The following is a 15,440-nucleotide window of genomic DNA, read 5'->3' on the forward strand; positions in this document are numbered from 1 at the left end:
TTTGTCTATTTTTATTCCTTTTTTTTTTTTTTTTTAACTTTTAGTTTCGTTTGATTTTTCTTAACACTTTAGTAGTGTCAGTTTATGATCTTTCCGTTGTCTCTTCTCTCTTTCGATGTCAGAAATAACGTTCAAGTTAATATACACCTGAAATAAAAAAAGAATTTTTATTAGAACGTTACTGTTAATTGCTAACATAAATATCTTACGTGCCAACTAGTAATAATACACGCGTTAGATAATAAAATAGTAAATAAACGTGAGAAAATGAGATAAAAAGTAATAATAGAGATTTAATATCAAATAATTAATATACCATGTCAGAGTTATTGAAAATCTAGAAATGCGTTTTTGCATATCATCATAGTGTAAACAACAAAAAATAATCCCAAATTACGATTCATTGATAAAAAAATACTTGAGTTTCAGATTAACCGGGGTGGTGGTGGTGGGTATATTTCGTAAAATTACATGTCTCGTAAAAGAGAATAGATTAATGTTGTACAACGTTATCAAGCGAATCTAATTCTCATTATAACAGCACACATTTGTATTATTTACAAAGGTGAAAACCGTTCTCTCTCGCTAGAAATGAAGATTATCTTTAACGACAATGTGAGTTCTTTAATTGAGCGAATGAATGCCGATTATTCTCATGAGTATCATCCTGTCATTTTCAAAGTATCAACCCACCCACCTCTCTACTTCCCCCTGTCTCTTTTATTCTTTTAATTTCTTCAATCCGTTGCCATACTTTGATAACAATATTCGATTCAAACACGAATACCACGAATTATCGAACGTTAAAAAACATCACGTGGCTTCTCAGACACAGGATTTTCGTCTAACTAAAAAAAAATGCTACAGCAGATAGGACTAATCTTCTTATTTCAAAAATAAACAAAAAGGAAACAACAAGGAGGGTGAAAGGGGGGAGTGTGTCCCACGTTAGCTTGGGGAGGGGGAAACACCGTTTAAAAGATTCGCGTTCTCTTAGGATCAGTTCTAGTTCGCTAATTACGTTAGTTAAACGATCTTCCCGAAGGTATTCCTTTTCGACGTGTACAAACGTCAGACAGAAAAGTATAAGTAGTACGACGAGGCTAAACTGTAAAAGAAGAAAATCGAAGGTAAAGATAGATTCGAGAGATGGTAAAAGAGAGACAACACCAAGTTGTTGAGTACTTGGATTTATCGATACGTAAAGATCGTTCTGAGGGAACGTCCCTGATTTCCCACGCGTCTTCAATTCTCTCTCTCTCTCTCTCTTTCTCTCTTTCATTCTATCGTTCAGTATCTCTTTCCGATTCGTCGAGAGGGATAGAAGCAACAAGCAAGAGTTTCACGTCCAAGCGGATCTCGCGAGATCATCCAAACGAAACGAGAAGAGGGAGAGAAGAGAAGAAAAGAGGAGAGGAAACTGAGAGAAAGAGAAAGAGAGAGAAAGAGAGTTAACGTTGAGAGTTAGCTCAGCCTTCCTTAACGGTAACATTATTTTTATTTGAAAACTCTAGCAGCAGCCTGGTGGTGGTGGACCACGATATGGATGGTTGGTATGATGCTGCGTGCCGGTGGAAGAAGTACCAAGCAAGCCGTACGCGTTTCCATTCTCCTTCCTCTTTTATTTCCTTACTTTTCCCCCTTCCCTCCGTCACTTTCAACAACCACCTCTCTCTTTATCCATCTTTCTTTCTCAGTTTCTACTATCCTTTTTCTTTTTATCTTGACGTTTACTAACAATCAATTACAATAAATCTGATATAATATGTTACAGTGAATGATCGAATATAAAGGGAATGTCGAGATTCGCGTGGTCGTTTGTCAACGCGTATCATCGAATACGTGTTCGGATGAAAGATTTGAATATTTGAATTTATTATTATATTTTGATATTTCTGACATGTATCAAGATTGAAATTAGATAATGTCGAGATTCGCATGGTTGTTTGTTAACGCGTATCATCAAATATGTGTTCAAATGAATGAACCCGAATATTTGAGTTTATTGTTGTACAATAATACTTCTGACATACACCAAGATTGAAATTAGACAATCTCAAGATTCTCATGGTGAAGTGTCAACAACACTTACCGAATACGTGTTCGGATGAAAGATTTGAATATTTGAATTTATTATTATACATTGATATTTCGGACATGCACCAAAATTGAAATTAGAGAATGTCGAGATTCGCATGGTTGTTTGTTAACGCGTATCATCAAATATGTGTTCAAATGAATGAACCCGAATATTTGAGTTTATTGTTGTACAATAATACTTCTGATATACACCAAGATTGAAATTAGACAATCTCAAGATTCACGTGGTCACTTGTCAACACGTATCATCAAATATGTGTTCAAATGAAAAGACCCGAATATTTGGGTTTATTATTATATTTTGATATTTCGGACATGTATCAAGATTGAAATTAGAGAATGTCGAGATTCGCATGGTTGTTTGTTAACGCGTATCATCAAATATGTGTTCAAATGAATGAACCCGAATATTTGAGTTTATTGTTGTACAATAATACTTCTGACATACACCAAGATTGAAATTAGACAATCTCAAGATTCACGTGGTCACTTGTCAACACGTATCATCAAATATGTGTTCAAATGAAAAGACCCGAATATTTGGGTTTATTATAAATTTATATCTTGAACATTCAGCAAGATCGAAATTAGACAATCTCAAGATTCACATGGTGAAGTATCAACAACACTTACCAAATATGTGTTTAAATGAAACACCCGAATATTTGGATTTATTATCGTACAATAATACTTCGGACATATACCAAGTGACCACGTTAATCTTGATATTATCCAATTTCCATCTTACAACTCGCGGTGTAACATATACATATAATATAATATAAAATTAATTTAACGATTTAGTCCACTGACATGGATTTAATAATCCCCCTTTTCCCCTCATCCTCTTCCCCTCGCGGCTTCTTTTTCTCTTTCTCTTTTTCTTTTTCTCTTTTCATGGAGAAACTTTCGAGTTAAGATTTTCCATGAGTGAAACACCGGTCTTTCTACCAGCTTATCTCTCTCTCTCTCTCTCTAACTCTAACTCTCTCGTTCTAATAACGGAACGATCTTACGCAGGACGCTAAAAAGATTATCTCGCGAGACCCCGTCTTTTAAAACTCGATAACGTTCTCGAAGAAAGCTCTCTCTCCCTCCCCCCTCCCTTCATTGGCTTTTTTTAATTCCTCATTTACAAACCACATTTTCTAATCTTTTTGCGATTTTTACGACAACGTACACACTCTGATTATTCCGATAATATAATATATTTATAAAAGCTGAGATAACTTCCGACTCTCGTGTCCGATCAATGGTGACTCGTTTTTTTTTTTCTTTCTTTCTTTTTCTATCTCAACCAACAACTACTCCACTCCATCTCCCCCACCTCACCCTTTTCTTCCTGTATTTTTTTTTTTAAACACGATTACAGGACACCTAAAACGGGTATAAAAGCAGCACGTAGATATTTTGTTTCTTTTTTTCTAATCGTATTTTTTATGCATCATTTATACACAAATATATATGTATATGTATCATGAATAATTTTCAACGATCGTGTCTGATAAGAACGGACCCTCGATTTATGAATCCAATTTTTATTTTTCGTTCTCTTTTTTTTTTTTAAATATAATTACAGGATATATCTACAATATAAACGTGGTATGAGGTCTACATAAATCATTCTTTACCTTTTTTTTTCCTTTTTTCTAATCGCACTTTATGATCTTTCACAGTTTACATATAACAAATCAAACGTTTTACTAATGTGGGTCAGTATAAAAAATGAATAGTTAGTATCTTCACGTCTCTATTCTTCCCGAAAGTATTATAATCAATTCGTCTCTCTTTTTCTCTCTTTCTTTCTCTTTGTGTATGTACGTATGTGTGTGTGTGTATTATACAAGTATTATATTCATCGAATCGAGACCTTCTTTGTACTGTTACTTTGAAGTCATTCGTCAACGTTGACTTAACATTACGAGCATCGGAAATATCGATCTATCGACTTTAGAAAATCCAACACAATTTATTTTATCCTAAGTTGATTTCCGATTCGTTTTAATTTCAAAAACGACCTTACATATATATTATTTTCGTCCTCGTCCTAATCTTCGTCTGTCGTCTTTGTCGTTGTCGTTGTCGTCGTTGTCATCGTTACGGTTTCGTTCGATGCTCTGAAACGTAGGCGCCGTGATAATTATCGCACGTTCACCGGTACAGACTTGTTTGGAATTAGGTCACCCGGTACATTCCTTACGGGCCGTTATCTCTTCTCTTTGCATTTGCAAGGTCGCACGGATCTTTGCACGCATGAGCACGTACAAGAAAGAAGAGAAGAAAAGAAAAGAAAGAGGTAAAAGAGGTGAAAGAAGAAGAAGAAGAAGAGGTGGGCGGGGAGGAGGGGAAGGGGGGAGGGGGAGAAGCGACGAAGCACAGCTTCCGATCCCCGTTACATTATTATATTCTATCTTGCGATCTGCTGCTGCTGCTGTTGTTGGTTTACTCCCTTCGTCTTATCTTTCACCGTAAGATCATTCGTCTGTGTCGAGAAGAGAGATTCCCCCCACCCCCCACCCCACCCCCTACCTTCCATTGCATTCGAAATGTCTTTTTTTTTTTTTTAATTTTGTTGACAAATTTTATAATATAAATTGAGGCCCCTTTTTTATTTTGGATAGTGACACCCGAGTAGATTTTTTTAATTATTTATTTATTTTTTTTTTGCTTTTGTTTCTTCCCCCCTTCTGTGAAATTTTTTTTTATGATGGTTAACTGTTTTCAGTTTGTAGATGTTATTACGGTCAACACAGTATAAATATATATATATATTTATTATAACACATAATATGTTTATTATAATATATATATATTAAAATAATAAGAGGAGAGACTTAGGCTAATTTTGAAATAAACGGGGCTCGATTATTACATTATTATGTTATTTAGATACTATACAGTGTCTTACTTTTTTTTTTCTTTTTTTCTTGTTTTTACTGCTATCATTCGTGTCAGTGGTTTTATTTTTTTTTAATTTTTTTTATATGTTTGGATTAATGATTTAGGTATGTTTTTTTTTTGGATACTGAAATCGATATATTAATCCCTTCGGGGTTGTGTTTGTTCCAACGATTTGCATGGATATTGGATATTGTTTATTTTCCAATTAATATGGCTTATCAATTTTTGTGATAAAGAAAATACATTTTTTTCTTGTCCCTTTAAGTCTTTTCAAAATCATTGAAAATGTTTAGAAAAAGTTGATGATATTGAAGGATTCAAAAGAATGATAAATGATAATGATAATGATAATATATCATCATTGATTAAAAACATATATAAATATACACTGAGACTTGTAATTATTTTTTTTTTCTTTTCATTGTATAACTTTTCTAATAAGAAATAAAAGAAATTTGTTTGTATTCCAATAAATAGAGATAATAGGCCTAGTATTTGAGATCGAATTTAATTGCAAGAGACGAAGGAAATGAATCGATATTAATTAAAAAAAAGAAGAAGAATAAGAAAAGAAGAAGAAATACAAAAGAGGAATGTAAACTTTATATTCTCGACAGGAGAAGAAAAAGGAGATCCCCTTTTTTCTACTTACACGATTATGTTAATTGTGTGAACTAAATCTGCTCCCACGTGTGTAGAAGAAGAAGAAGAAAAAAAAGATGAACGCGAGGAAAAGAATAAGAACAAAATTATTCGATTCTTCGTTGAATATCGTCGATTTAATATCTTCCATCTTTTCATCTTCATCTTCATCTTCATCTACTTCTTCATCTACTTCTTCGCGAATATCACAAAGGGGAATATCCGCGTGAGAAATGATCTCAACGATAAAACTCGTGATTTACGTTAAATAACTTTAATATAGGATAACCCAGTAAACGAGAGAGAGAGAGAGAGGGGGGAGGGGATCTTTTTAGCCTAAGTAGGCAGGAAGATAATCAAAATGAACAAAAACAACAAAAAATTAATCTCTTCGATAAGATAATCAAAATGAACAAAAAAAAAATAATCTCTCCGATGTCGAGAAGAAGAAAAATAATTATTGGACAAATTATTATTACGATAGAAGAATAACAAAAAATAATATACGAAAATTCCAAATATTCTGACACAATGATAATTTATAATTTGTATAAAAGTATACAAAAAATTTGAATACAATTTTAATACAAGTATTAAAAGAGATCCATTGAACAACAAAATGAGAGGAAAAAAGTGAGAAGGGTAAGAAAGGGGTGGAGGGGGGAAGCGCGAGGAAGACGTCTATTTAAGAGAAACGTATAACGGACCTAATCCAAAAACAGATCATCGTATATCTAATACATATATATAATATACAACACATTACTTATGCGAACGGACATTTTTCTTTTATGTATAATAATGTAAAATAATAATTATAATAATAATATGCACTCACAAAGAAAAAGCGATGGGGGGGGGGAACATGCACAAAGATGTATGAATAAAAAAAAAAGAAGTAAGTAGTATACTTGAAGTTGGTTTTCATCGAGACCCACGTTTAATGCATGGGGGTCGAGGTCGAGATTAGTTTCGCCGTCGATCTTTTCTTTTTTCTTTTTTTTTCTTTTTTAGTCTCTTCTCTTGTCTCTCAAGATCATCATTTACATACATGACGGGTGAAAGCCTAAACTGTCATGCGAAGTTTAGAAGAAGAAAAAGAAAAGAAACGAAAAAAAAAAAAAAAAACAAAAAAAAACAAACAAACAAATCTTCTTTCAACGAGTATCATCATCATCATCATTATCATCGTAATTGAACAAAATGACAGTCATTTTGTATTAACTTTCATCATACGCTTATTGGTAGTTGGTTTTCTTTCTTTCTTTTTTTCTAGTGTTTCATTGTACTTTAATTGTTTGGTTTTGTTTCTTCTTCTTCTTCCTTTTCTTTTTCTTTTTTACTCTTTTTTATTTTATTTTTATATATAAGTGATTATTCGATTAGTATTAATTATCGTAAAAATTGTTTTTAAATCAAGATTATCATCGTTGATCCTGATATTTCTTGATATTCATTGAACAAATCCTATTTCTCGTTCCCAACCCCGTGAGTTGGGAACGCGCTTTAACGCAAGGTCAGTCAGTCAACTTCAACCTCGACCTTTGAACTACTCGAAGACGAACCTAAACCGAAAATCATCTCGTTTCCTTATTATCTGTTATTTTCTTTCCATCTAATTTTCACACTTAACCGTTTGAGTCCCAGACGGTATTGAAAAAACACTGTCGAAGAATCCCAGACGGCGCGATCGCGCTTTCCCTATATATGTACGAAAATACCCAAGCAGCGCGATAGCGCTTGTTTAATGTATGTCGACAATACGTAACGCACCGTCAGTTGTCCACAATGCTCGAAATGTGCTGGGTTTTCTCGACATAAAATCTGAACAGCGCGATCGCGCTGCTTGGGACTCAAACGGTTAACATTACCCAACAATTACCCCAAAAATTCGTGTCGTATATTATATCTACATTCTAACATACCATTCGTATGTAATTATTTTAATCAATGTCAATTGAAAAAAAAAAAACATCGATAAACGTACCCTTAATTAGATGAATCCCTTGTCTTCTTCTTCTTTTTATTTTTTTTCCTCTTCCTTCAAATCTTTTCGAATAAAACTAACGAACGAGATTTGATAACCGCACTCGATACGAAAAATTCTGACAATAATAACAACGATAAATAACAACGTGACGACAACAACAATAATAATAATAATAATAATAATAATAAGAATAATAATAATGATAATGATAAAATCAAATCTAAAATCTTGTTAATGGACGTTAAAAATGATGTATAATAATTATAATTAAAAGGGAATCAACCAGATAGAAAACACTCCGTGGAGGGTACAACTTGAATGCTGAGATTGGTTCGGGGTTCGAGTCCGACTGCGGGCTCTCGTAGGGGGCCTCCTGCCTATGAGTCCCCGCTAGTCCCACTTACCAACCAACCAGAAAGCACTCGACCGCGCTCGGAATCCTATGCCGCATCTCCGCCAATCCTCTCCCTTCGCTTAGTTCCTCTTCTTCTTCTTCTTCTTCTTCCTCTTCTTCTTCTATACGCGAATCTTTACCACACAACGATACACCATACCAAGGAAAATACGACCAAATTTTTCTTTACCTCCCCCTCCACCTCCACCACCTCCACCTCCACCTCCCTCTTTATCTTTCACCGTCGTTATAGATTTTCCTATCGTTACTTTTTTTTTTTTCTTCTCTTTTGTCATCGTTTATTATTTATTTCTATTAATATTTCTCTCATGATAATTCGAATTTGAATAAATTTTCTCTTTTTTCCCCCTATTAAGTATTCCACTTTTTCTCTTAGGAATATTTTACCACGAAGTTTCTTCATTCGACGTAGTCAATTAGAAATGTTCTTTTTTTACTTTTCTGTACAATTGTCGATTGAAAAAAAATGTAGTGATCGATATTTTTTATTTTTCTCGTAAATAACGATATAGTTGAAGATTTGTGAATAGATCGGAAACGTAATTTGAAATTATTTCATTTGTTTAATTCGATATGAAATTTTTTGTTTTATGTAGGCTAAAGTATATTGTTCTAAGAGAAATATTATTTTAACGTAACGCTGATAAGAAAATAGGCCTAACGAGATAGGCTTTAAATCGTTCCCAAAAAGCTAATGCAAAGTAGGTACAGTTAACTAATACTATCTAGAAAAAATTAGTCATTGTATTATTATATTATATCTTGTAATATAAAGATAAGATATCAATCCTTGATAGTTTGTTTAATTATATTTATCCGAGAATAATAATGTTCATCATTTTGCGATGAAATGAATATCCAATTTAAAAGATTAAAACGATTGTAAAATACAATTTTCGAATATTCTTTTCTTTTTTTTTAAATGAATTTTACAAAGAAAATAAAAGTATCGAATAGATTCGTTACTAAACTTGTTTAAAAAATATTAAATGAAGATGTCCTACTACAACCGATCGCATATAGGGTGTCGAAACAATCGAGAAAGTACAACTCGGGTGGTCTCCCCTCCCCCCTCTCCCTGCCTCAATCATTTCTTCTTCGATAAAGTAGGCCAATGATGTTGCAAATGATGATGCATTAGATAAATGAACAAGATAAGAAAACGGATTAAAAGATTCGAAATTTAAATTCTCATTCTCTCTTTCTCTCACTTCGTTATAAACGTGTCGAAAGATTAGAAGAAGATGATTAAAAAAAAAAATAAAGAAAATAGACATAAATTATGTCCATCATCGGTGTTCACAGATATGCCAGCTGTCGTTGTTGCGTTGCTTGCTTATCAATAAATGGGAGGGAGATAGCACATAATAATGAAATAAAATTACAAACGGATTTATCTCTCTTTGAAACGATTATTATAATCTTTAAAAAAGAAAAAGAAAAAAAAAGCACTTTCGCGAAATGTGTTTTTTATTTTTTTTTTACGGAAGCTTGGTATACTAAACTACACAACGAACGTAACACAACACAACAGTGTTGTGTATTGTGTGTGTATTAGTGGTGGCACGCGTTTGCCTTCTGGCAATATTTTAAAACGATACTACGAGATAAACGATTTCTCAATAAATCTTTCAATAATTTCTAAGTTACCTCGTTTAAAAGAGGAATCTTCTTCTTCTTCTTCATCTTCTTCTTCGATTATGTTCACTTGTTCAGGTTTCGAAGAAGTATTTGCGGTTTGACGTTGTCACGCGTAGGTGAACACGCGAGAATTGTTTGCGGTTTTGTCGTATGAGAAAGAGGTAGGACGAATGTAGGATGATAAGTAAACCCCATTGTATTATAATATACGTAATTTAAAAAAAGAAACTAAAAGTTCCTATACAAACTTAAGAGAAAATAGAATAAAGAAAATATATATGATTTAATTTTGCCCATAATTATATGAAAGTGGTTTAAGTTAAAATTAAAAAAAAAAAGAAAAATCAATTTATCAGTTATTTCACAGCACATTATTTTAAACTAAATGAATTCGATGTAATTTTCACGATATTGTTAAAAGTGAACCATTAGAGATAGTGTTTGTTATTTCAATATTATATAGAATTTATTTAATGTTCAAATATAATTCTTTAAATATCTCGTTCATAATTATGAGCACAATTATTCATCTCGAATATTAAAGTGAATCAAAAGTTCGTGTGTTTCTTAAATATTAATATTTCTCACTCGCGTGTATAAATTAATTCCATTAACTTGAAAACAAAATTATTGCATTATTTGAAACGATATAATAATAAACGCACGAAATTTAGATTCGTCCTAATATATCGTTAACGTTGTGTTTACAGTTATGATTTACATATATTTTTTTTTCTTTCTTTTTTTTAAACAAAAGAAAATAAACTAAATGATTTAGTGGCACGAATAGAATTTTAAAGGCGTGGGAAAAAAATGAATTAATTTAAAAAAAAACAAAATATATCCGGATAATTTATGGAGTTGTAAAATATCTCTTTCTCTCTTTTCTTTCCTGTATATATTTTTGTCCTTTTTTTTTTTTTCTTTTTTTTTTCTTTTTTCTACTCGAAACGAGATCGAGGATGACTCGTTATCTCCTTTTGATTTCATTTTAACGCATCCTAACGTCCATATACAGGCTTGAGATTAATCGTGCTACTCTTCAATAAGTTATGATTATCTATTTCCTCTTGGTGCAATCTCACGCGAGATGCAGCAGCAAAATCAGCAGCAGCAGCAGCAACAGCAGCAATTGCAACAGCAGCAATTGCAACAGCAGCAGTAGCAGTCGCTTTCACTCGACAGTATACGATATTATATATGTACACCAGGTTTTACTATTTCCTCCCTATTAAACCTACTGTTCTACATACGAACATACGAACCATTCCTCCGTTAAATTTTAATCCAAGCTCACCGAGATCTATTTTTTTTTTATTAGTTATTTTGCATTTTCTAATTTTCTTTTTTTTCTTCCTTTTCTTTTCTTTCTTTTTTTCTGAAACTTATATCGAATTAACGCGAACGTACGTGTCTGTCTACCTACTATTACTATTATTATTATTATTATTATTATTATTATTATTACTAATTAAGTGAATAAATTTCAGTCTCTTATCTCGATTTTTTTTCTATTGAAATCACTTTGGTCACGCTTCCGATAACTTAACGATAAATAAGAAAATAAATAAATTTCCTTATAATTTATTCCTAGACATGGAAAATGGTTTCTTTTAAACGAGGAAAAAGTGAAGGGAAATGAAATAAGAAAAAAGTAGGAATGATTTCCATACGTTGATTTTTTCTTGTTTTTTTTTTTGTTTTTTTAATCTTCTTGAACTATTTGAAAATTTTCATTGAAATTATAGATATATATCGTGAATTTGTATTGTTAACTTTTTTTTCTTACACTGATAACCGATCTCCTGTGTTAATTGAATACATAAATATAATAATTAATTATTAATAATGATAATATATTATTATTGTAATATTCGCATAATTTTCATTCGTCGTTTTTTTATTATCATTTAATTGGATATAAAATTTTCCATAAAATTTTCCTTAAATACACATATAAATTTGATATTAAATTCGATACATCTTATTAATATATTTTTCCGATGTATATAATTTTATATACAATACAAAAAAAATACTATTATCCAGTTACATTTAATTATTAATTCCGAAAGGGACAATAGGTGTGTTGTGTATATTTCTTATGAAACGTATGAAATTCACGGAACGTTGAAAGTAGAATGATGACACGCGTATACTTAATGATAAAAAAAAAAAAAAAGAAAAAAGAAAAGGGAACAAGAAAGAAAGAAAGAAGAACAAACTATCTCACGTTAAACTTTCGCCCTCTTTTCTTTTTTTCGTTAACACCTTTCTCGTTCCTTTTGTTTTCCAACGGAAGACGTTTGTAATATTATAACAGCAAACTTAAAAGGATAAGATAAGATAACGAGACCACCTTACCACTACCACCACCACCACCACCACGTTAAATTAAAAGATAAAAGATGAAAGATGAAAGATGAAAGAATAATAAGAGGAAGATCATTTCCCTCGAGCGGTGAAAGCCATTTTACTCGTTCATAATCAGCCTATGCGAAATAATCATTTTAAACCCGGTACTACTACTACTACTACTACTACTCGGTGGTGGTTTGTTTTATTGTGTTAGCAAGCAAAAGTGCATATAAAGTGTCTTCTTCTTTTCAAATCGAGACCGAGAGACAAAACGAAAGTCTCGACACGATTTCCCGTCGAGATCTCGCGAATCGATCTTTTTCAGCCTTGTCCTCGAACGACTATAACTTCTTCAAGGTCATCCTTCTTAAAGATCCTACCCGCCGCCGCCGCTACTACTATTATTTCGAGATAATCATAAATCTCATTTATAAAAAGAAGGAAAATAGAAAAAGAAAGTTGGAAGAAGGTGAGCACTGATTGTCCACAATTTTATTTGCAAATATAATTATTTCATAAAATTACAACAAAAATCTATTAAAAATTAAAGTTAACTCTAATCACTTTTTGTGAATTCGATTCTCTTGTTTTTTCTTCTCTTTTTTTTTTATCGTGATTATTATACAAAAATTTATCCAACTCGAGATATACTGAATCAAATATTAATTATACAAATAGTAACGAACAATTTTTAAAGTTAATTAAGATTATGAAATATATGTATATGTGTCGGTAATTACGATATAGATGGCCCCCTTAGTCGAAAAAATTATCTAAATTTATTTTATGATTTTTTTTTTTGCAATATAAATCATTTTAATATCAAATAAATTATGAAATTAATTTTTCACCCATTGTATAATCCGTGATCATAATTACAAACATACACACACACACAGATATGTGTGCTACTAATGTTAAATGAAAAAATAAAATGAATTTATCGTTACGTATAATTTGAAATTTACGCGAGTTCCTCAATGAATTAAACAATAACATTCAAATAAATATCTACTTTTTCTTATTTTTTTTTTTTTTATAATATAGTAGTTTATTTCTAATCGATACAAAATACGCGAACGATTCATAGTTGGAAAACAACACGCGAGGTTTTATCCGCTATAATAAAAAATAAAAAAAATAATAATTTACCAAGAATTCCTAAGAGAGATATATTATACTGTAGTTGAATCAGGTATTCCGTAATTACGAATATTATGGTGAAATAAAATAATCCCATAAACGATCATCAGTGCGATATTACTCTCTAATGTAAGATTAATCCTAAAGCATTTATGATTAGTTTACTTACTTGCTACTACCGTTGTTCTTCCTATTGCAGCTGTCGATTGCTGCTACTGGTTTGTTTTCTAATACTAACAGTTGACCTTCGGCAAATGCATTGAGAATAATAATGATTATCATTTAACCATAACTCCACCCTTTCCAAGTTACTCGGTAAGCGTGTCAGCTCGTTCCTTTTTCTCCCCCCACTACTCTTTACGTTGCAATCTTAATTCTTATACTAAAAAATATAAATAAAAATAATATTGTCTCTTTTTCTCTTTAGGGGCGGGAGGGGGGGATAGGTGGGGTTAAATAATATCTATAATCATTGAAAATCTGAATTATTCCAACGAGTTAGAAAATCGATGGAAAGAAACCGAAACGAGGTGAATTTTGTGGACAAAAACGAATGAGATAAGAGAGAAACAGAGAGAAAATGAGAATGAGAGAAAGAGAGAGAGAGAGATAGAGAAATTCCAATCCTCCTTTCTAACGATTTTCTTGCTTCCTTTTCTCGCTCACGATGGAATCTCGGTGAAGCGTAAAACCGTTGACGATGAAAATAAGAAACGTGGAAGCAGAGAAAGGCAATGGAGAAGGAGGAGGAGGAGGGGGAGGAGAATAAGAGAGCTTCAACGCCATAGATGCGAGTAAAATGATTCAGCTCCAATGAATTTCTGCACTGACTTTAAACTAAACTGTCTTTTCATCGTCATTTGTTAATACAAAATATTATTTTGTTTTTTGTTTTTCTCCTTATTATTTTTAATCGAAAACAAACGGGTGTTCCAAACAAGTTTTATCAATTTATGATTTTGTAAACTAATATTGTATAAACGTCATTAAGATATAATTTATGAGAATATTTTTGTATTATCGTTTGATATTTGCGAAACAATTTATTTACGTATCATTTTAATAAAAAAAAAAGTCAACGCAGAATAATTGGTCGAATGATGGTGAAATGAATTTTGTATGAAAATTGTTTATGGTTGGTGTATGATTTGAAAATGATAATTGGTAAAACTAGGTAACATTATTTAATATCGATGATTACTTTTTCCTTCCTCCTTTCTTCGTTTTTTTTTTTATCTTGTGAAGATACAAGATAAGCATCGATTAAATCGGTGGTTCTTAAATTGTGTTCCATGGAACTTCGTGGGGTGGCGAATTGTTTTTAGCGAATTGTTCTTTGGGTAAATAACATTGGATTAATATTTATTCGTCGTATTTGAAAAATAATGGTTAAATATCGAAATCAAAAATATTTCTTTATTAACGTGTATCGTGTAGATTTTTTGGATGTATATTTAATCTTGCGTATTTGTACCGAGGAAAGGTCTCGTAAAATAAATTTTAACGCTCAAAACTTGAAAAACATTATTGAATTAATTGAAAATTAAAATTTAAAAAAAAAAGAATTCCGTGCATCGATAAAACGAACGCTACGCGGAATTAATTCATTAGATTAATTAATTAGATTAGATCGATCGAACGAAGATGATAGTAGACATGGTCGTCGTTGGTTTAAAGTCGTTTGCTAAGCCACTCTTGAGCCTTTTAAACTACCTACGTACTTAAAGGTTTTTATATTTTTTTCTTTTTTCTAAACGTAATTTTGATCAAACAAAATGATCGAGGCGAGATCGTCGAGGACTTTTTTTTTTTTAAATATTCTCATCGAACGTATTGATATCGTACAATTAAGTAATTGAATATCTTCTTTTATTTATTTATTCATTATTTTTTTCTTTAGAAGAAAATCGTATACTCCATAAATATTGTCGTGAAAATAAATTTTGTTTATAAAAAAAAAAAAGAAGAAAAAAAAAGTTTAGAAGGTTGAAAGAATGAGAGATAGATCAGAAAGAATCTTAATTATCTATCACTTTCATCTTGTTCGATACGAAAACGATTTGATCGTAAGTAAGAGAATTTTTGTAACTACTTGGTTGGAAATTTATAAAAAAAAAAATAGAAAGAAAAAGAAAAAAATGTTCGATCGAAGGCGCGATAAAGGTTGAAGCACGTACGGGATTATCGTAAAGGCCGTCGTTATCTCATTATTTTCCCGCGGAGTTACACAAAACAACGAGCGTCTTCAAC

General features: G+C 31.6%; 1 protein-coding gene and 1 long non-coding RNA gene across 3 annotated transcripts in view; one reads left to right on the forward strand and one right to left on the reverse strand.

Annotated features, from left to right (window-relative positions):
* Positions 1–15,440, forward strand: part of LOC122521480 (elongation factor-like GTPase 1) — a 68,519-nt gene that overhangs the window by 22,836 nt on the left and 30,243 nt on the right. The gene's annotated exons all lie outside the window — the stretch shown is intronic.
* LOC122521483 lies at positions 39–13,490 on the reverse strand. Of its 2 annotated transcripts, none has more exons than XR_006304779.1 (2): positions 13,360–13,490; positions 39–147 (listed from the first exon to the last, which is right to left on the reverse strand). It is a non-coding gene; the product is annotated as an uncharacterized LOC122521483 (long non-coding RNA). The 2 variants fall into 2 exon arrangements; XR_006304780.1 differs by lacking the exon at positions 13,360–13,490 and adding an exon at positions 7,631–7,779.

The sequence above is a fragment of the Polistes fuscatus genome, unplaced genomic scaffold (assembly GCF_010416935.1).
Source record: "Polistes fuscatus isolate 324 unplaced genomic scaffold, CU_Pfus_HIC Scaffold4, whole genome shotgun sequence".
NCBI classification, from domain to species: Eukaryota; Metazoa; Arthropoda; class Insecta; order Hymenoptera; family Vespidae; genus Polistes; species Polistes fuscatus.